The sequence below is a fragment of the Hyla sarda genome, chromosome 2 (genome assembly GCF_029499605.1).
Source record: "Hyla sarda isolate aHylSar1 chromosome 2, aHylSar1.hap1, whole genome shotgun sequence".
NCBI classification, from domain to species: Eukaryota; Metazoa; Chordata; class Amphibia; order Anura; family Hylidae; genus Hyla; species Hyla sarda.
This window is the reverse complement of record NC_079190.1, coordinates 292144709-292164853: the sequence shown is the minus strand read 5'-3', so window position 1 is coordinate 292164853 and position 20145 is coordinate 292144709.

The following is a 20145-nucleotide window of genomic DNA, read 5'->3' as shown; positions in this document are numbered from 1 at the left end:
CTTTTAATCAAGTCAGCCCCGCCATCTAGGAGTTAGTGAGTCATACCCTAGCGGTGTCATTGAAATTGGACCTTAGCAGAACCCTAGTCAACATGGGATACCTCTTAATCTCTTAACCTCTTAAGGACCAGGCACGTATGAGTACGTCCCTGCACCCTGGGTCTTAAGGACCAGGCACATACTCATACGTCCGTGGGAATTTTGGTCCCCTCCGCGCGCCGGAACGGGGTGACTGCTGATATCTATCAGCAGGCACCCCGCGCAAATGCCCAGGGGGGTCATCAGATCCCCTCAGGTCGGCGATCGACTCAAATCGCAAGTGAATTCACACTTGCGATTTGCGCGATTCCGGGTCATTACGAGTCTATGGTGACCTGGAATATAAGGGGGATTGCGCGTGTCTAAGACACCCACGATCCCCCCTGAAGAGATAGGAGTGAGGTGGCAGGGGTGCCACCCCTCCTATCCCTGATATTGGTGGTCTAGACACGACCACCAATAGCAGATCGGGGGCGGGGGGGTTAACTTTCGTTTTCCCCGTCCTGCCCACCCACAATAGGCGGGGCAAAATGGGGAAACCGAAGAGTCCACTTACCAATCTGCGGAGGCTGCAGGCGACGATCGGTGTCGGAGATCGGCAGGCGGCGATGTCGTGCAGCAGGCTCCCTGGATCCGACGGAAGCCGGTAAGTTGCCTAGCAACATCTGGAGGGCTGCAGTCCAAGACCACTATATAGTGGTCTCTATACTGTAGCACTCCAGATGTTGCAAAACTACAACTCCCAGCATGCCCAGACAGCTGTTTGGGCATGCTGGCAGTTGTAGTTTTGCAACAGCTGCAGGGCTACAGTTTGAGACCACTATATGGTAGTCTCTGAACTATAGCCCTCCAGATCTTTCAAAACTACAACTCCTAGCATGCCCACACAACTGTTTCCTGTCTGGGAAAGCTGGGATTTGTAGTTTTGCAGCATCTGGAGGGCCACAGTTTGCAGTGGTCTCTATACCGTAGCTCTCCAGATGTTGCGAAACTGCAAATCCCAGCATGCTGGGAGTTGTAGTTGCGATCCCTCCAGCTGTTGCATAACTACATCTCCCATCCGGTGATCAGTACATGCAGGGAGTTGTAGTTTTGCAACAGCTGGAGGCACACTGGTTGGAAAATATTGAGTTTGATAACAGAACCTAACTGAAGGTTTTCCAACCAGTGTGCCTCCAGCTGTTGCAAAAGTACAACTCCCAGCCTGCATGGTCTGTCAGTACATGCTGGGAGTTGTAGTTTTGAAACTGCTGGAGGTTTGCCCCCCACATGTGAAAAGTTTTCTGCTTCAAGTATGAGCTGCAGCAAATTTTTTGCCGCAGCGCAGACTCCTAGCAGGGAACTCACTGTAAACCGCCGTCAGTGTGAATGTACCCTAAACACACTACACTACACTACACATAATAAAGGGTAAAACACTACATATACACCCCTTACACTGTCCCCCCCCCCCAATAAAAATTAAAAACGTATTGTACGACAGTGTTTCCGAAAAGGAGCCTCCAGCTGTTGCAAAACAACAACTCCCAGCATTTCTGGACAGCCACTGACTGTCCAGGCATGCTGGGAGTTTAGCAACAGCTGGAGGCACCCTGTTTGGGAATCACTGGCATAGAATACCACTATGTCCACCCCTGTGCATTCCCTAATTTAGTCCTCAAATGTGCATGGCGCTCTCTCACTTCGGAGCCATGTCGTATTTCAGGAAACAGTTTAGGGCCACATATGGGGTATTTCCGTACTCGGGAGAAATTACACTACAGATTTTGGGGGGCTTTTTCTCCTTTTACCCCTTATGAAAAGGAAAATTTGGGGTCTACACCAGTCTGTTAGTGTAAAAAAAAAAAAATTTACACTAACATGCTGGTGTTGCCCTTTACTTTCTATTTTCACAAGAGGTAAAAGGAAAAAAAAAGACCAGCAACGGAAATACCCCATATGTGGGCATAAAATGATCTGCTGGCGCATAACAAGGCTCAAGAGTGAGAGCGCACTATGTACATTTGAAGCCTAAATTGGTGATTTGCACAGGGGTGGCTAATTTTACAGCGGTTCTGACATAAACGCAAAAAAATAAATACCGACATGTGACACCATTTTGGAAACTACACCCCTCATGGAATGTAACAAGGGGTATAGTGAGCCTTAACACCCCACAGGTGTTAGACAAATTTTCGTTAAAGTTGGATGGGAAAAAGAAAAAAAAATATTTTTTTCACTAAAATATCCCCCCAAAGCCCCCCAAATTTTTTAACCCCATTTCTTCTGAGTAAGAAAATACCCCAAATGTGGATGTAAAGTGCTCGGTGGGCGAACTACAATGCTCAGAAGAGAGGGAGCGCCAGTGGGATTTTGAAGAGAAAATGTGTCCGGAATTGAAGGCCATGTGTGTTTACAAAGCCCCCATAGTGCTAGAACAATGGACCCCTCACATGTGACCCCATTTTGGAAACTACACCCCTCACGTAATGTAATAAGGGATGCAGTGAGCATTTACACCCCACAGGTGTCTGAAAGATTTTTGGAACAGTGGTCCGTGAAAATGAAAAATTAAATGTTTCATTTGCTCAGCCCACTGTTTCAAAGATCTGTCAAATGCCAGTGGGGTGTAAATACTCACTGCACCCCTTATTAAATTCTGTGAGGGGTGTAGCTTCCAAAATGGGGTCACATGTGGTGGGTCCACTGTTCTGGCACCACGGGGGGCTTTGTAAACGCACATGGCCCCTGACTACCATTCTAAACAAATTCACTCTTCAAAAGCTCAATGGCGCTCCTCCTCTTCTGAGCATTGTAGTTCGACCACAGGGCACTTGACGTCCACATATGGGGTATTTCCATACTCAGAAGAAATGGGGTTACAAATTTTGGGGGGTATTTTCTGCTATTAACCCTTGCAAAAATGTGAAATTTGGGGGGAAAGACCAATTTTTGTGAAAAACTTTTTTTTAACATATGCAAAAGTCGTGAAACCCCTGTGGGGTATTAAGGCTCACTTTATTCCTTGTTACGTTCCTCAAGGGGTCTAGTTTCCAACAATTGTATGCCATGTGAGGGGTTTCTGCTGTTCTGGCACCATAGTGGCTTCCTAAATGCGACATGCCCCCCGACCAAAATTTGCTCTCAAAAAGCCAAATATGACTCCTTCTCTTCTGAGCATTGTAGTTCGCCCGTAGTGCACTTCAGGTCAATTTATGGGGTACCTCCATACTCAGAAGAGATGCCGTTACAAATTTTGGGTGGGTATTTTATGCTATTAACCCTTGTAAAAATGTGAAATTTGGGGGGAAACACAAATTTTTGTGAAAAACGCTTTTTTTTTTTTTTTTACATATGCAAAAGTCATGAAACACCTGTGGGGTATTAAGGCTCACTTAATTCCTTGTTACGTTCCTCAAGGGGTCTATTTTCCAAAATAGTATGCCATGTGTTTTTCTTTTTTTTGCTGTTCTGGCACCATAGGGGCTTCCTAAATGCAACATGTCCCCCAAAAACCATTTCAGAAAAACGTACTCTCCAAAATCCCCTTGTCGCTCCTTCGCTTCTGAGCCCTCTACTGCTTGCGCCGAACACTTTACATAGACATATGAGGCATGTGCTTACTCGAGAGAAATTGGGCTACAAATACAAGTATACATTTTTTCCTTTTACGCCTTGTAAAAATTCAAAAATTGGGTCTACAAGAACATGCACGTGTAAAAAACTGAAGATTGTGAATTTTCTCCTTCACTTTGCTGCAATTCCTGTGAAACACCTAAAGGGTTAAAACGCTGACTGACTGTCATTTTGAATACTTTGGGGGGTGCAGTTTTTATAATGGGGTCTTTTATGGGGTATTTCTAATATGAAGACCCTTCAAGTCCACTTCAAACCTGAACTGGTCCCTGAAAAATAGTGAGTTTGAAAATTTTGTGAAAAATTGGAAAATTGTTTCTGAACTTTGAAGCCCTCTGGTGTCTTCCAAAAGTAAACTTGTCAATTTTATGATGCAAACATAAAGTAGACATATTGTATATGTGAATAAAAAAAATATTTGGAATATCCATTTTCCTTACAAGCAGAGAGCTTCAAAGTTAGAAAAATGCAAAATTTTCAATTTTTTCATCAAATTTGGGGATTTTTAACCAAGAAAGGATGCAAGTTACTACAAAAATTTACCACCATGTTAAAGTAGAATATGTCACGAAAAAAGAATCTCGGAATCGGAATGATAACTTAAAGCATTCCAGAGTTATTAATGTTTAAAGTGACAGTGGTCAGATGTTCAAAAAACGCTCTGGTCCTAAGGTGTAAAATGGCCTGGTGCTTAAGGGGTTAAGTCTCAAGTCTATCTAATTCAAGTGGGTGAAAAGCACCATAAGTCCCAGCAAGGCAACAGGGTTCTTGAAGGGGTATTCCAGGCAAAAACTTTTTTTTTATATATCAACTGGCTCCGGAAAGTTAAACAGATTTGCATATGACTTCTGTTAAAAAATCTTAATCCTTCCAATAGTTATCAGCTTCTGAAGTTTTCTGTCTAACTGCTCAATAATTATGTCACGTCCCGGGAGCTGTGCATGATGGGAGAATAGCCCCATAGGAGCTGGACAGCTCCCAGGACGTGAGTCATCAGAAAGCAGTTAGACAGAAAACAGCAACTCAACTTCAGAAGCTAATAATTATAGGAAGGATTAAGATTTTTTAATAGAAGTAATTTACAAATCTATTTAACTTTCCGGAGCCAATTGATATATAAAAAAAGTTTTGGCCTGGAATACCCCTTTAAGGGTTACACTGCATCCCTTCTACTCTGCTCCATACTGTGAGTGTTGTACCATCTGCTCCTGCCTCAGTAAAAGACAGTTATACATAACCCGGTGTCGGTGTGTTTATTGCCCCGTGCCTGGCCCGTGCCTGGTGTATAGGCTAAATGTAACGGTTGTACCATGATTTCAGAAAATCACAGGAAAATTGCCATGGTACTACAGTGCATCCTAAATGTCTGAACACAGCCTCAATGTATGCAACAGTACTGTATAAAAATAATAAATAAATATATAAATAAATAATAATAATAATAATAATAAATAAAATGTTGCCATAAATGCTTACAATGGTGACACATAAAACAAGAATGCAGCAACTTGCACTGCATAAATACATAATCTGAGAATTTATCACATTTCTCACTGCCCGTGTCTTTTATTAGTCTTGTAGCAAATATAAATACAAAGAAACAATTTTTACAGTTTTGAGTTTGAATGGTTAAATTCTGATGTAAACACCTAATCCTCAGTTCCTGTAAAGAATAATTGTAAAGGACTTCACCTCAGGTGGGCAGAATATTGGTAGACTAATGACGCCTGTACTCCTTTGTCAGGGACTTCCTGCAGCACCTGTATTTTCTGTCTACAGACCATAACTGGCTGTGATTGGCAGTGACATTTATGAGCACTGCCATACCACATACCTGTATGACTACGTACTTGAGATAATTAGCAGTTACCAAGGTTACTTAAAACATAGCTAAAGGGAATATAATGAAGAAAAAAAAGTTCTGCCTTAAAAAAAAAAAAAGCTAAGACATATATAATGTTAAAATTATATACAGCAGAGAAACTACAGGTAGACTTACTGAAGGCCTGCGTTCTACATGCTATTAATGGCAAAAGGTTGGCATAAAATGCTACAACCTCAATAAGAAGCATCAGCTTCTTTAAGAAAATTGTCATATCTGTGGCTGTCAGTGCTCTACCATTTCAGCAAAAAGTGTAGTATATTTTCCATGCCCCAATGAGCCCCACCTATTTTTTCTAAAAGAGCAAACGTTAAAGGGGTATTACCACCTTAGATTTTTATAGCTGTCCATCGCTGTTCCAGCTCTCACCTTCTGCTTCTTGCAGGGTGGGACATTTATACATGATTGACTGTAGTGATGTTAGCGCTGCTGGCCTGAACAGGCTTGATCCTGACGCTGCTATGGAAATCACGCATAGTAGCATTGGTCTCCCCCAATGTGTCCTGTCACAGTGCAAAAATCGTTCAGGAATAGTTTGAGGAACTTGGCTAAGAGTTCAAGGTGTTGACTTGGCCTCCAAATTCCCTGGGTGCTAGATAGAACAGTACACCTTCAGAGCATCTTCAAACAAAGATGTTCCAGACTGCAGGGATAATAATGTCAATGCTGTACATTTTCCTGAACCCATGATACTAAGCTTTTTACTGTTTTGTTTATTTATAATGTCCAACTGACACCAAAACCTCCATCACATGAGCATCACAAATACCAACACATTAGTATTTTATAAACACAATGGAGAGGCTCCTGTCTGTCTGACCGTCACTAAAGACCTGAGCAACCCAACAGACACCTATACCCATGGTGTAAAAATAGGGACAATATATTAAAAGTAAATGGGGCTCAAAGGTCAAAGATATCTGGTTTAAAATAATTTGTATTTATTAATATAGAATGGATTAAATAGGGAATGTACAGGGCCCTTGTACTCCCCTAATTAATTTAATACACAATAAAATATAATAATCCCAATATAACAACTAAAAATAACAACTGTAAAATTAATCTGCGATTTGAGCCTGTGTTATCAATATGGCGATCTACTAATCCTGTAGAGCAGCACAGTGCAAATGTTCATTCAATTGTTCCTGTTCTCAGAGCTCTTCAATAAAGCTGATACAATGTAGCAGCTACAGATAACAGTTAGTCAATTGATACAGTGGTATTGTATCTGTCCAGCCAGTGGCAACACGATCCCACCGATGTAGTGATACAATGTAGCGCTTTGTGAACAGTGAACCGTCACTTGAAATCAATCTTTAAGCATCTCTGTATATACCGCACATCAAAATATCAAATCAGCCAGTTGGCAATAAGCTCCATACAATGCTCACCACTCCCGGGATACCATGGATCTCCCTTCGGTGTAGTCCTGTGGGCCGGCTGTATAGCGTCTTTCGCCCGGTGACTTGCCTCAGTCAGGGATCGTGCTGCTGGAGTCTCGGCCGACTCCTAAGAGCGCAGCACTTGGTGGTGGGCACCGTTTAGGGGGACTGCAGCGCTGTCAAGCGGAGTCTCTTGGTCGGACCAACTGGGAATGATGGCGGTCAGCAAGCATCAGATCCTTATTGTGGATAGCCCGATTGGCTTTTCACTTGTAATTAATGTAACGGCTGGATGCAGTATGCAGAGTGAGTGACCCGGCGGCGTTCCTCGTGCACAGGTCGCGCGCTCGGGAGATAGCGCACTGTAATAAATGCCTTGGATCTTTCGGATGATCGCTAGTACTGTCAGGCAGATATTCTATATTGTCAGGCTCAATATCGCATATTTAAAATCGCTGGACGCGTTTCAAAACCATCCTCGGTTTTTTCTTCAGCAGCGGAACGTCCGCTGCTGAAGAAAAAACCGAGGATGGTTTTGAAATGGTTTTGAAACGCTATACATCCGGCCCACAGGACTACACCGAAGGGAAATCCGTGGTATCCCGGGAGTGGTGAGCATTGTATGGAGCTTATTGCCAACTGGCTGATTTGATATTTTGATGTGCGGTATATACAGAGATGCTTAAAGATTGATTTCAAGTGACTGTTCACTGTTCACAAAGCGCTACATTGTATCACTACATCGGTGGGATCGTGTTGCCACTGGCTGGACAGATACAATACCACTGTATCAATTGACTAACTGTTATCTGTAGCTGCTACATTGTATCAGCTTTATTGAAGAGCTCTGAGAACAGGAACAATTGAATGAACATTTGCACTGTGCTGCTCTACAGGATTAGTAGATCACCATATTGATAACACAGGCTCAAATCGCAGATTCATTTTACAGTTGTTATTTTTAGTTGTTATATTGAGATTATTATATTTTATTGTGTATTAAATTAATTAGGGGAGTACAAGGGCCCTGTACATTCCCTATTTAATCCATTCTATATTAATGCAAATTATTTTAAACCAGATATCTTTGACCTTTGAGTCCCATTTACTTTTAATACATTAGTATTTTAACCATAATTAAAAAATCAATTAAGAAATGTATTAAGTGAAAAGAAAAGTTTACTGCCCAAATTACATATTTGTATTATCAAAATGCATATGTCATCAGTCTAGCCATTTTTACATGGAAATATTGTTGTTGCAAGAAACCATTTCCGCCATAGAAAACACATATTTTGGATCCTTTAAAAATTAATCAGTTCAGTCAACTAGTCTCAGCACCTCTGATCTGGCCTTGGAACAGATACCTATAAAAAAGACTAGAACTACAATTACACATTTTTAATAACTGTCAGTGAATATGCATTATCTGAGTATCTTCTGGACTGATTCAAGCGGTTTTTCTTCAGTGTAATAAGCTATTGCTAACACTAGATGACACTATAAGACAAAGTTTCTTTATCAAGCGAGCATGGTTTAGCTTCAATAAAGTAAATAAATACTGTACTCACAGCTGTACTCACAGCCAATGTTCTCTCTTACAACCAAGAAAAGCTCGTACTTGTACCCATTGACCAGTGAGTGTATATTATTCATGAGGGTATATATGATAATGTGAACAAGGTGTTTTTTAGTTTTTTTTGGCTCGGGTGCTGAACAATGAAATAAGCCTCAAAACACGTGTAGAACACTGTATAACACTGGCTAAGAGTAGTGTTGAGCGGCATAGGCCATATTCGAATTTGCGATATTTCGCGAATATATGGACGAATATTCGTCATATACTCGCTAAATTCGCATATTCTGAATATTCACTTTTTATTTTCGCATATGCGAAAATTCGCATCTGCAAAAATTAGCATATACAAAAATGAGCATAAGCGAAAAATTTGTATATGCGAAAATTAGCATATGCAAATTTTCGCATATGCGAAAATTCGCACACCAGTCTCTCACAGTAGTATTAGAGCCTTCTTTACACCACACAAGCTGGAATCAGAGAGGGGTGATCACTGTGATGTGTACTGTAAAAAAACAAAAAAACAAAAAAAAAAAGGAATATTCGTAATTACGAATATATAGTGCTATATTCGCAAATAATTGCGAATTCGCGAATATGCAATATTCGCGAATAAAATTCGCATTGCGAATATTCGCGAGCAACACTAGCTAAGAGCTCCAAAGTCTTCTATAACATTGCTAGGAATGTATTCAAGTAGTTTTAACCCCTTGACGACGAGCGACGTACATGTACGGCGCCGCGAAGTGTCACTTGGCGCGCAGCGACATACATGTACGTCGCGGGGTTCCGGGAGTGCCGCGTCACCGGTAGCGGTGATCGGGCCGGGATGACTGCTGTTATCTAACAGCAGGCATCCCGGCACATCGCTGAGGGGGGTCCTAAGACCCCCCCATGACCGCGATGCACGCATATTGCAGGTCAATTCAGACCTGTGATCTGCGCAATTCCGGGTCATACGGGTCACTGGTGACCCGGTGACCCGGAAAATAAGAGGGATCGGGGGTGTCCGAGACACCCTCGATCCCCCTGAAGGGATAGGAGTTTGGTGGCAGGGATGCCACCCCTCCTATCCCTGCTATTGGTCGGCCGAGCGACCGACCGATAGCAGACCGGGGGGGTTAAAGTTCGGTTCCCCCGCTTTGCCCACCTATCGGTGTCCGGGCAAAACAGGGGAACCGTCCAGGGAAGGTCGGCACCGTAGGTCCCTTACCTGGATCCCGGATCCCCGTTCGCGATCCTCCCCCACGTGCGGCGGCGGCAGCAATACTTCTGGGTCCTGCTAGGTGAGTTGTTGCCTAGCAACATCCGGAGGGCCACAGTTTACAGTGGTCTCTAAACCGTGGCCCTCCAGATGTAGCAAAACTACTACTCCCAGCATGCCCAGACAGCAGTTTGGCTGTCTTGGCATGCTGGGAGTTGTACTTGCGTGCCTCCAGCCATTTCATAACTACATCTCCCAGCATGCCCTTCCGCAATCAGTACATGCTGGGAGTTGTACTTTTGCAACAGCTGGAGGCACACTGGTTGGAAAACCTAACTCAAGGTTTTCCAGCCAGTGTGCCTCCAGCTGTTGCAAAACTACAACTCCCAGCATACATGGTCTGTCAGTGCATGCTGGGAGTTGTAGTTTTGACCCCCCTCCCATGTGAATGTACAGGCTACATTCACACTGGCGGCAGATTACAGTGAGTTCTCCGCTACAAATTTGAGCTGCGGCAAATTTTCCGCCGCAGCTCAAACTCCTAGCGGGAGACTCAGTGTAATCTGCCGTCAGTGTGAATGTAACCTAAAAACACTACACTACACTAACATAAAATAAAGAGTAAAACACTACATATACACACGTACGCTGCCCCCCCCCCCCCCCCAATAAAAATAAAAAACGTATTGTACGGCAGTGTTTCTAACATGGAGCCTCCAGCTGTTGCAAAACAAAAACTCCCAGCATTTCTGGACAGCAATTGACTGTCCAAGCATCCTGGGAGTTTAGCAACAGCTGGAGGCACCCTATTTGGGAATCACTGGCATAGAATACCCCTATGTCCACCCCTATGCAAGTCCATAATTCAGGCCTCAAATGCGCATGGCGCTCTCACTTTGGAGCCCTGTCGTATTTCAAGGCATCAGAATAGGGTCACATATGGGGTATTGCCGTACTCGGGAGAAATTGCCTAACAAATTTTGGGGGGCTTTTTCTCCTTTTACCTGTTATGAAAAGGAACAGTTGGGGTCTACACCAGCATGTTAGTGTAAAAAAATAAACATTTTTACACTAACATGCTGGTGTTGCCCTATACTTTTCATTTTCACAAGAGGTAAAAGGGAAAAACGCCCCCCAAAATTTGTAACGCAATTTCTCCCGAGTACGGAGATACCCCATATGTGGGCGCAAAGTGCTCTGGGGGCGCACAACAAGGCCCAGAAGGGAGAGTGCGCCATGTACATTTGAGGTGATTTGCACAGAGGTGGCTGATTGTTACAGCGATTATGACAAACGCAAAAAAAAAAAACCACACCCACATGTGACCCCATTTTGGAAACTACACCCCTCACGGAATGTAATGAGGGGTGCAGTAAGAATTTACACCCCACAGGTGTCTGACGGATCTTTGGAACAGTGGTCCGTGAAAATGAAAAATTTTGCACAGCCCACTGTTCCAAAGATCTGTCAGACACCAGTGGGGGGTAAATGCTCACTGTACCCCTCATTACATCCTGTGAGGGGTCTAGTTTCCAAAATGGTATGCCATGTGTTTTTTTTCTGCTGTCCTGGCACCATAGGGGCTTCCTAAATGCGACATGCCCCCCGAGCAAAATTTGCTCTCAAAAAGCCAAATATGACGCCTTCTCTTCTGAGCATTGTAGTTCGCTAGCAGTGCACTTCAGGTCCACTTATGGGGTACCTCCATACTCAGAAGAGATGGGGTTACACATTTTGGGGGTCTTTTCTGCTATTAACCCTTGCAAAATTTTTAAATTTGGGGGGAAACCCACATTTTAGTGAGAAAAAATATATATTCTTTCACATGTGCAAAAGTCGTGAAACACCTGTGGGGTATTAAGGTTCACTTAACCCCTTGTTACGTTCCCCGAGGGGTCTAGTTTCCAAAATGGTATGCCATGTGTTTTTTTTTCGCTTTCTTGGCACCATAGGGGCTTCCTAAATGCGGCATGCCCCCAGAGCAAAATTTGCTTTCAAAAAGCCAAATGTGACTCCTTCTCTTCTGAGACCTGTAGTGCGCCAGCAGAGCACTTTCACACCCATATGGGGTGTTTTCTGAATCGGGAGAAATTGGGCTTCAAATTTTGGGGGGTATTTTCTGTTGTTACCCTTTTGAAAAATGTAAAACTTTTGGGAAACCAAGCATTTTAGGAAAAAACATTTTTTTTTATACATATGCAAAAGTCGCGAATCACCTGTGGGGTATTAAGGATCAATTTACCCCTTGTTATGTTCCCCGAGGGGTCTAGTTTCCAAAATGGTATGCCATGGGGTTATTTTTTTGCTGTTCTGGCACCATAGGGACTTCCCAAAGGTGACATGCCCCCCAAAAACCATTTGTCGCTCCCTTCCTTCTGAGCCCTCTACTGCGCCTGCCGAACACTTTACATAGACATATGAGGTATGTCATACTCGAGAGAAATTGGGTTTCAAATACAAGTAAAAATGTTTTCCTTTTTACCCCTTGCAAAAATTCAAAAATTGGGTCTACAAGAACATGCGAGTGTAAAAAATGAAGATTGTGAATTTTCTCCTTCACTTTGCTGCTATTCCTGTGAAACACCTAAAGGGTTAAAACGCTGACTGTCATTTTGAATACTTTGAGGGGTGCAGTTTATATAATGTAGACACACCAACAGCTCACCTTCGCCACCTGCTCCTGTGCACGGGTCTGATCAGCAGCGTCCCTGACCAAGTGTATGCACAAAAAGGGAAAAACTATCCAGCCCAGATTGCAGATAAAAGCAGTTTCTTTCTTTATTGGGATGTATACAGATAGAACAATAGCCGACGCGTTTCGGACCTACTCCAGGTCCTTAGTCATGGCATGTACAACATTAAAACAAAGTTACTTATATATTAAAACTCTATAGTCATGTGATCAATCATCAACTGGGATTGAGAGAGCTCTCTAAGAAATGACATGGATCAATAGTATACTGCAAAACATGGTGTGGATCCAAAAGCTTAATATAACCATGAATTGTGCTAATATAAAGGCATACAGATGAAACAAACTCTTGTGCAGGATATATTTTGCACATGTTTAGGCTTCATGTGTATTAATATCCAAAAGGTATTATTTGAAAACATCACAGAAAGTAAGGAAAGGTTTGATAAAAGAAAATAAGGAAGGAAGAATACTACACATGTGTGCACTATTGTGGTATTAAACAGAATATTGCTAGACACCAGTACAAACGTCAGGTATCTCTCAACAATCCTAGCAGGATAAAATTAAATCCTGCCTCAGATTCATACCTTGTGGCTGACGTGTGTCCAGTTGGAACATCCAGAAGGACTCCCGGTTCAGGAGTGCCCTCCGATGGTCCCCTCCTCTGGTATGTCTAAAAACCTTTTCTATTCCCACTATTTGCAAAGAATTTACATTACCTCCGTGAGCGTCCCTGAAGTGCTTCGATAAGGACGACACACTAAAACCGGTCCCTCTAGCATCCGAGATGTGTCTCCTGACCCGGCACTTCAGGGCATTCACAGTGCAACCCACGTACTGAATTTGACATGCCACACAGGTTGCTAAATACACAACGTGTGTGGTATTGCAATTGATGTAGGTTTTTACTTCATATGTCCTATTGGTACTGCATGATGAAAATGTGTTGGTGACCTGCATGTGGTTACACGTGACACACTGTTTGTGTCCACATTTCCAACTGCCCAGAAAGTTTAACTATGTTGCTTTATTCTTATTTTATTGGGGTCCACAAACAGGCTCGGAGACAAACGGGAGCCCAAGGAGGGCCCCCGTTTTGCTACGGCCTGAAGGGAACATACCTCAAAATTCCGTAGGACTGGATCTTGCTCTAGGATGGGCAAATATCTTTTCATAATATTCTTTATAAAATTGTTTACTGTAAGATGTGATGAACCTTGGTAATGATTTTGTGCTGCCTTTGTAATTTTGTCTAAGATGTCTCCTATCTTTAGATTTAATTAATTTATCTCTATCCAATAGCGTGGCTTTTTGATGGGCCTCCCGTAAAACCTGATTACTATGCCCTCTTTCTTTAAGCCTTTCATATAGTTTGTCCGATTCTATCTCAAATGTAGTCATATCGGTGCAATTCCGTCGCAAACGCACCCACTCACCATATGGAATGTTTTGTACCACATGGTGAGGGTGACATGAAATAGCCTGCAAAATTGTATTGCCGGTAACCTCTTTGCGAAAAAGGAGAAATGCCTGTTTTTCCACCACTTCCCTTCAAAACCAAATCCAGGAAAGAGATTTGGTCGTTTGAAAAGAGTGCTGTAAATTTTAAATTTAAGTCGTTTCCATTCATATAGTGAACGAAATCATCAAATCTGTCAGCATAATTTTTCCATATTAATACCAGATCATCAATATAACGACCTATCCATTAGATGTCACTATGGAAAGGGTTGCTAGGGGCAAACACCTAAATCTCCTCCCAATGTATCATATATATATTCGCATATGATGGGGAGTATTTCGCTCCCATCGGGGCTCCACGGACCTGAAGGTAAAAATGTTCATCAAACATAAAGAAATTATTATACAAGAGAAACTCTGTAGCCATTAAAATAAAATGCTTCAGGTCCGCGGAGTAGTTGCTAAATAAATCCAAATGTCTGGCTAATGCCTTCATGCCTTCCCGATTAGGTATGGAGGGATACAGCAAGACCACATCACAAGTGGCCCAGCTGTAACCCTCCTGCCACTCCATAAACTGCATAATTTCAAGAACGTGTTTGGTGTCCCTTAGATAAGTAGGTGTTATAGCCACCAAGGGTTGTAGGTGGCTGTCCACCCAGTCTCCCAGTCTCTCACCCAAGGCTCCGATACCTGCCACTATCGGACGCATAGGGGGAGGAAACTCCCCCTTATGTACCTTGGGGAGAGAGTGGAAGACTGGGGTTACAGGCTCACCCACATAGAGATAATCCCTGGTTCTTTTATTAAGCACACCCATGTTGATGCCCGTATCCAACAACCTGCCTAGTTCACATAAGCATGGGATTGTGGGGTCTGCTCCCAGTCTCTTATAGGTGGATTCATCGGTCAAGATTTTCTCATTAAGTGACTTATACAATCCAGCATTGAGCAGCACTACAGAGCCTCCTTTATCTGCATTTCCAATAATTAAATCAGGGTTATCCCGGAGCGCTGCCAATGCCTTCTTTTCAGACTGAGATAAATTAGAGTGGGGATCAGTATTTTTCAACTTATGGCTCAATTGCACTAAATCCCTTTCTACCAATTCCTGGTACGTATCCAGTGTGCTCAGTCTCGATGCGACCGAATAGAAACCAGGATTGGATATCCTAAAATTACTTTCCCCATTGTCACAAACAGGCTGAGACTCCATATTCAATGCATGTAAAAAAATTGTATTACATTGGTCACGAAAATCTACACAAATCACATGTTCAATATGCATAGTTATGGGTACACTGTTATTTTGTTCCTGCAAAGAAGGTATAGATAAATCATTATTTCTATCTTTTTCGCATAAGGCAAAATGTCTTTTCAAAGTAACTTTACGGGCCCATCAATTTATGTCCAGTATCGTAGAAAAAAGTCTGAAATCACATGTCGGAACATAATTCAAGCCACGGCTCAATAATGCTGTTTGAATACTCGTAACAATATAACTGGAGATATTTATAACAGAATTGCTTACTTGCGGGGTATGTGGGATCGCAGCGGGTACCTTGTGTTTTCGTCCTGCCCTCCTGGTACGTCCTTTGGGGACTTAGGGTTTTTTATACCTGCTATGAGTTGACCTGCAGTTTCCTCCGCATCAGACATAGCGACCCGGGAAGTGTCCACATCCGAGAAACTCACTTGTCTTTGCCGTTTCGTGTTCTTGCGTTTGTGGTTGCGATTTTTATTTTTACCGCTGCTGCGGTTTTCTGTATTGAGTCGTAGTATTGAGCGTGGAGTGGACGGATCTCCTGGACTTTTTGGATTTGTCCATGAAAACACTGAATCCTCTTTATATTGAATTTTTCTTTTTTAATATCAATTATTGTGTTTTCCAGAATTTTTATTTTCTCATAGATTTTTAAGTCCATTTTTTTATAGTCCTCTGTCTCACAAAAAGGTTCCATGTCCTCCTGCAGTTTTACAATTTCAGCTTGGAGGTTTGCGAGTTCCAACTCCTCTTCCTCCACAATATATCCAATTATTTTTTGGGAGCACTCTAATAAAGCTGAGTCCCATTTATTTTGGAAAGTGGAGGAGAACACTCTCGTGGGTCATTTCTTTAAGCAAAGTCCATGGGGCACCATGTCTTTTTCCAGATAGGTAGACAATGCTTTGTAATCCCACCATGTTTTCATCTCCTTGATTTTAATGCTTTCAAGGCTCCTCATCTTGTTGATGAAGTCCTGGGAGGCAAATGTAGAGGTGCCAGGGTTCTCAGTTCCGAAGACTGCACTGGCTTTTGCTGCGCGGTCTAAGTCCTCCTTGGGCACGGAACTGTTCGCACCTCCACCAGCCTCCATAAATTCTGTCTCCATTACTGGGTAAACAATCCCAAAACTATAGTACTGCTACGGCTGACGAGGGAGCATGTCCAACGCTGAGTGGATTGCACAATGTAGACACACCAACAGCTCACCTCTGCCACCTGCTCCTGTGCACGGGTCTGATCAGCAGCGTCCCTGACCATGTGTATGCACTAAAAGGGAAAAACGATCCAGCCCAGGTTGCAGAAAAAAGCAGTTTCTTTCTTTATTGGGATGTATACAGACAGAACAATAGCCGACGCGTTTTGGACCTACTCCAGGTCCTTAGTCATGGCATGTACAACATTAAAACAAAGTTACTTATATATTAAAACTCTATAGTCATGTGATCAATCATCAACTGGGATTGAGAGAGCTCTCTAAGAAATGACATGGATCACTAGTATCCTGCAAATCATGGTGTGGATCCAAAAGTTTAATATAACAATGAATTGTGCTAATATAAAGACATACAGATGAAACAAACTCTTGTGCAGGATATATTTTGCACATTTTTAGGCTTCATGTGTATTAATATCCAAAAGGTATTATTTGAAAACATCACAGAAAGTAAGGAAAGGTTTGATAACAGAGTTTATATAATGGGGTCATTTGTGGGGTATTTCTAATATGAAGACCCTTCAAATCCACTTCAAAACTGAACTGGTCACTGAAAAATAGTGAGTTTGAAAATTTTGTGAAAAATTTGAAAATTGCTGCTGAACTTTGAAGCCCTCTGGTGTCTTCCAAAAGTAAAAACTCATAAATTTTATTATGCAAACATAAAGTAGACATATTGTATATGTTAACCAAAAAAAAATTATTTTGAATATCCATTTTCCTTACAAGCAGAGAGCTTCAAAGATAGAAAAATGCAAAATGTTCAATTTTTTCATCAAATTTTGGGATTTTTCACCAAGAAAGGATGCAAGTTACCACAAAAATTTACCACTATGTTAAAGTAGAATATGTCACGAGAAAACCATCTCGGAATCAGAATGATAACTAAAAGCATCCCAGAGTTATTAATGTTTAAAATGATAGTGGTCAGAATTGCAAAAAATGGCCGAGTCCTTAAGGTGAAAAAGGGCTAAGTCCTTAAGGGGTTAAAACCACACTGCACTAGCTCCAAAAATTCTCTGTTTGTGGAAGTATCAACAGGTTTTGAATCTGGTATGTGAAGACGCAATAGATTTTTCCAAGCATTCAAAAAAATCTCCCGTTTACGAGTTGCAACAGGATTAGTGTCCCAAAATAGTGAAGAAAAATATCTTTTGTATGAAAAGACAAAAAAAAATCTCTTTTTGGGGATCATGGGTTGTGTTTGTGTATGCCTGGCTGGTAGTAGCAGCAGCAAGGGTGATGGTGGACTGGTGGTTGTTGTAGATAGCAGACAACAAGCAGTTGTGGACTCATGAGAGTTGTAGTAGCCAGAGGACAGCAGGCAGTGGTGGACTGGTGGATTCTGTAGTAGCCAGCGGACAGGAGGCAGTGGGGGGCTGGTGGGTGTTGTAGTGGCCAGCAGACAGCAGGCAGTTATGGACTGTTATAATCTGTAGCAGCCAGTGAAAAGGAGGCAATGGTGAACTCATTGGTGTTGTAGTAGCCAGAGGACAGCAGGCAGTGGTAGGCTGGTGGGAGTTGTAGAATCCAGCGACCAACAGGCAGTTGTGGACTGATGTAAGCTGTAGTAGCCAGCAGAAAGCAGGCAGTGGTGGGCTGGTGGGAGTTCTAGTAGCCAGCAGACAGCAGGCAGTGGTGGACTGCTGGGAGTTGTAGTAGCTAGCGAACAGCAGGAAGTGGTGGAATGGTGGGAGCTGTAGTAGTGAGCAGACAGGACAGCAGGCAGTGGTGGATTGGTGGGAGTTGTAGTAGCCAACAAATAGCAGGCAATGATGAACTGGTGGAGGTTGTAGTAGCCAGTGGACAGGACAGCAGGCAGTGGTGGACTGGTGGAAACTGTGGCAGCCAGCAAACAGAAGGCAGTGGTGGACTGGTGGGAGTTGTCTAATTCAGAGAATAGCAGGCAGTGGTGGACTTGTGGGAGTTGTAGTAGTCAGCAAACAGCAAGCAGTGGTTGACTGGTAAGAGTTGAAGTAGCCAAGGTGGTGGGAGTTATAGTGGACTGGTGGAAGTTGTAGTACCCAGCGGACAGCAGTAGTGGTGATAGTACTGTCTAGGCAGTGGCACCTGGCACAGGAGTTTTAAATTCCTCACAGATTAATTACTTATTTATTTTAACATGACTAGGGGATTGTATAGATCCGAAGGCCTACTACCCCACCTTCCCCCTTAAACAAGACACAACTCCAATATTGTGGTAGTAAAGGCCACAGCGGACCATTTTATTAACCTTTTAACCAACAAAATATATAACTTTTCATATATAAATATAAATATCATACAAAACACAGGGATAATAACATAACCCCTAATAATCATGTAAAGTGCAACAAACATTTTAACCCCTGAGATAAACCAACCCCCAGCAGAAGGGGAGACCCGAAGGCAACCAACTCCTATTCCCCTCCTACTTAGCCCTTAGTCGCCTCACCCCCTGACCCAAGGGCCCCACCTTCGGAGGATATCTACTGCCACGACTAGCTGAGTTCCATCCCAGCTCCACCAGGGCCGGTATAACCGGGCCACTGCCACCGTTTTCCCAGCCATGCCTCCAAGTCCCCCCTTTCCATTCCAGCCACTGCGACAAGCACCAATGCCCCTCCCAAAAGCACAATAGAGGGCGGGCGGGCGGGACCACTTTCCCTGCTGACCAGTGACTGACCCTCTTTCCGGTTCCTGTCCCCTCCTATAGTCCTGCAATCTCCTCCCCCCCATCTTCCCACTCTCCCTACTGACCTATAGTTAACCCCTACTTGCTCCTCATACCCCCCCTGTCATGTGCCCCTTCCTTTCCCATACTGTCCTATACAGGGGCTCTCTTGACTAGGGGATCGTATAGATCCGAAGGCCTACTACCCCACCTTCCCCCTTAAACAAGACACAACTCCAATATTGTGGTAGTAAAGGCCACAGCGGACCATTTTATTAACCTTTTAACCAACAAAATATATAACTTTTCATATATAAATATAAATATCATACAAAACACAGGGGTAATAACATAACCCCTAATAATCATGTAAAGTGCAACAAACATTTTAACCCCTGAGATAAACCAACTCCCAGCAGAAGGGGAGACCTGAAGGCAACCAACTCCTATTCCCCTCCTACTTAGCCCTTAGTCGCCTCACCCCCTGACCCAAGGGCCCCATCTTCGGAGGATATCTACTGCCACGACTAGCTGAGTTCCATCCCAGCTCCACCAGGGCCGGTATAACCGGGCCACTGCCACCGTTTTCCCAGCCATGCCTCCAAGTCCCCCCTTTCCATTCCAGCCACGGCGGCCGGGTGTGAAACCTTACACCCGGCCGTCCCTCCACAAAGCCACGGCTCGCTCCACCACCACTCTAATGTCTAAAGCCCACATGTCAGAACCTATCCCATTAAGGTGAATCCCATCACCATCCATCAAGTCAACCGAAGGAACTTCCAGGTCGATATGCCTGACCACCAAACCCCCGTTAGCTGCAACAAATTTACCCACCGCTTTGTTAACACGAGCCCTAGCCCTATTGACACAGCACACTGACCTTGCCTGTCGCCACCTCAGCCTGGCCACGATGTCGGACCAAGCTACAACCAGTCCAGGGAAAAGCGACCACAGCCGCAACAAGTCCATCTTCACATCCCTAATTAGAGACCGAGAAGTACGCACAGCCAAGTCGTTCCCCCCCGCGTGCACAACAAGCACGTCCGGGGGACGATCCATCTCCACAAAAGAGTGCACGAATGGGAGGAGCTACGACCACAAAAGCCCACCCCGCCCCAACCAGCGCACCTGAGCAACAGCCCTAGGGAAACC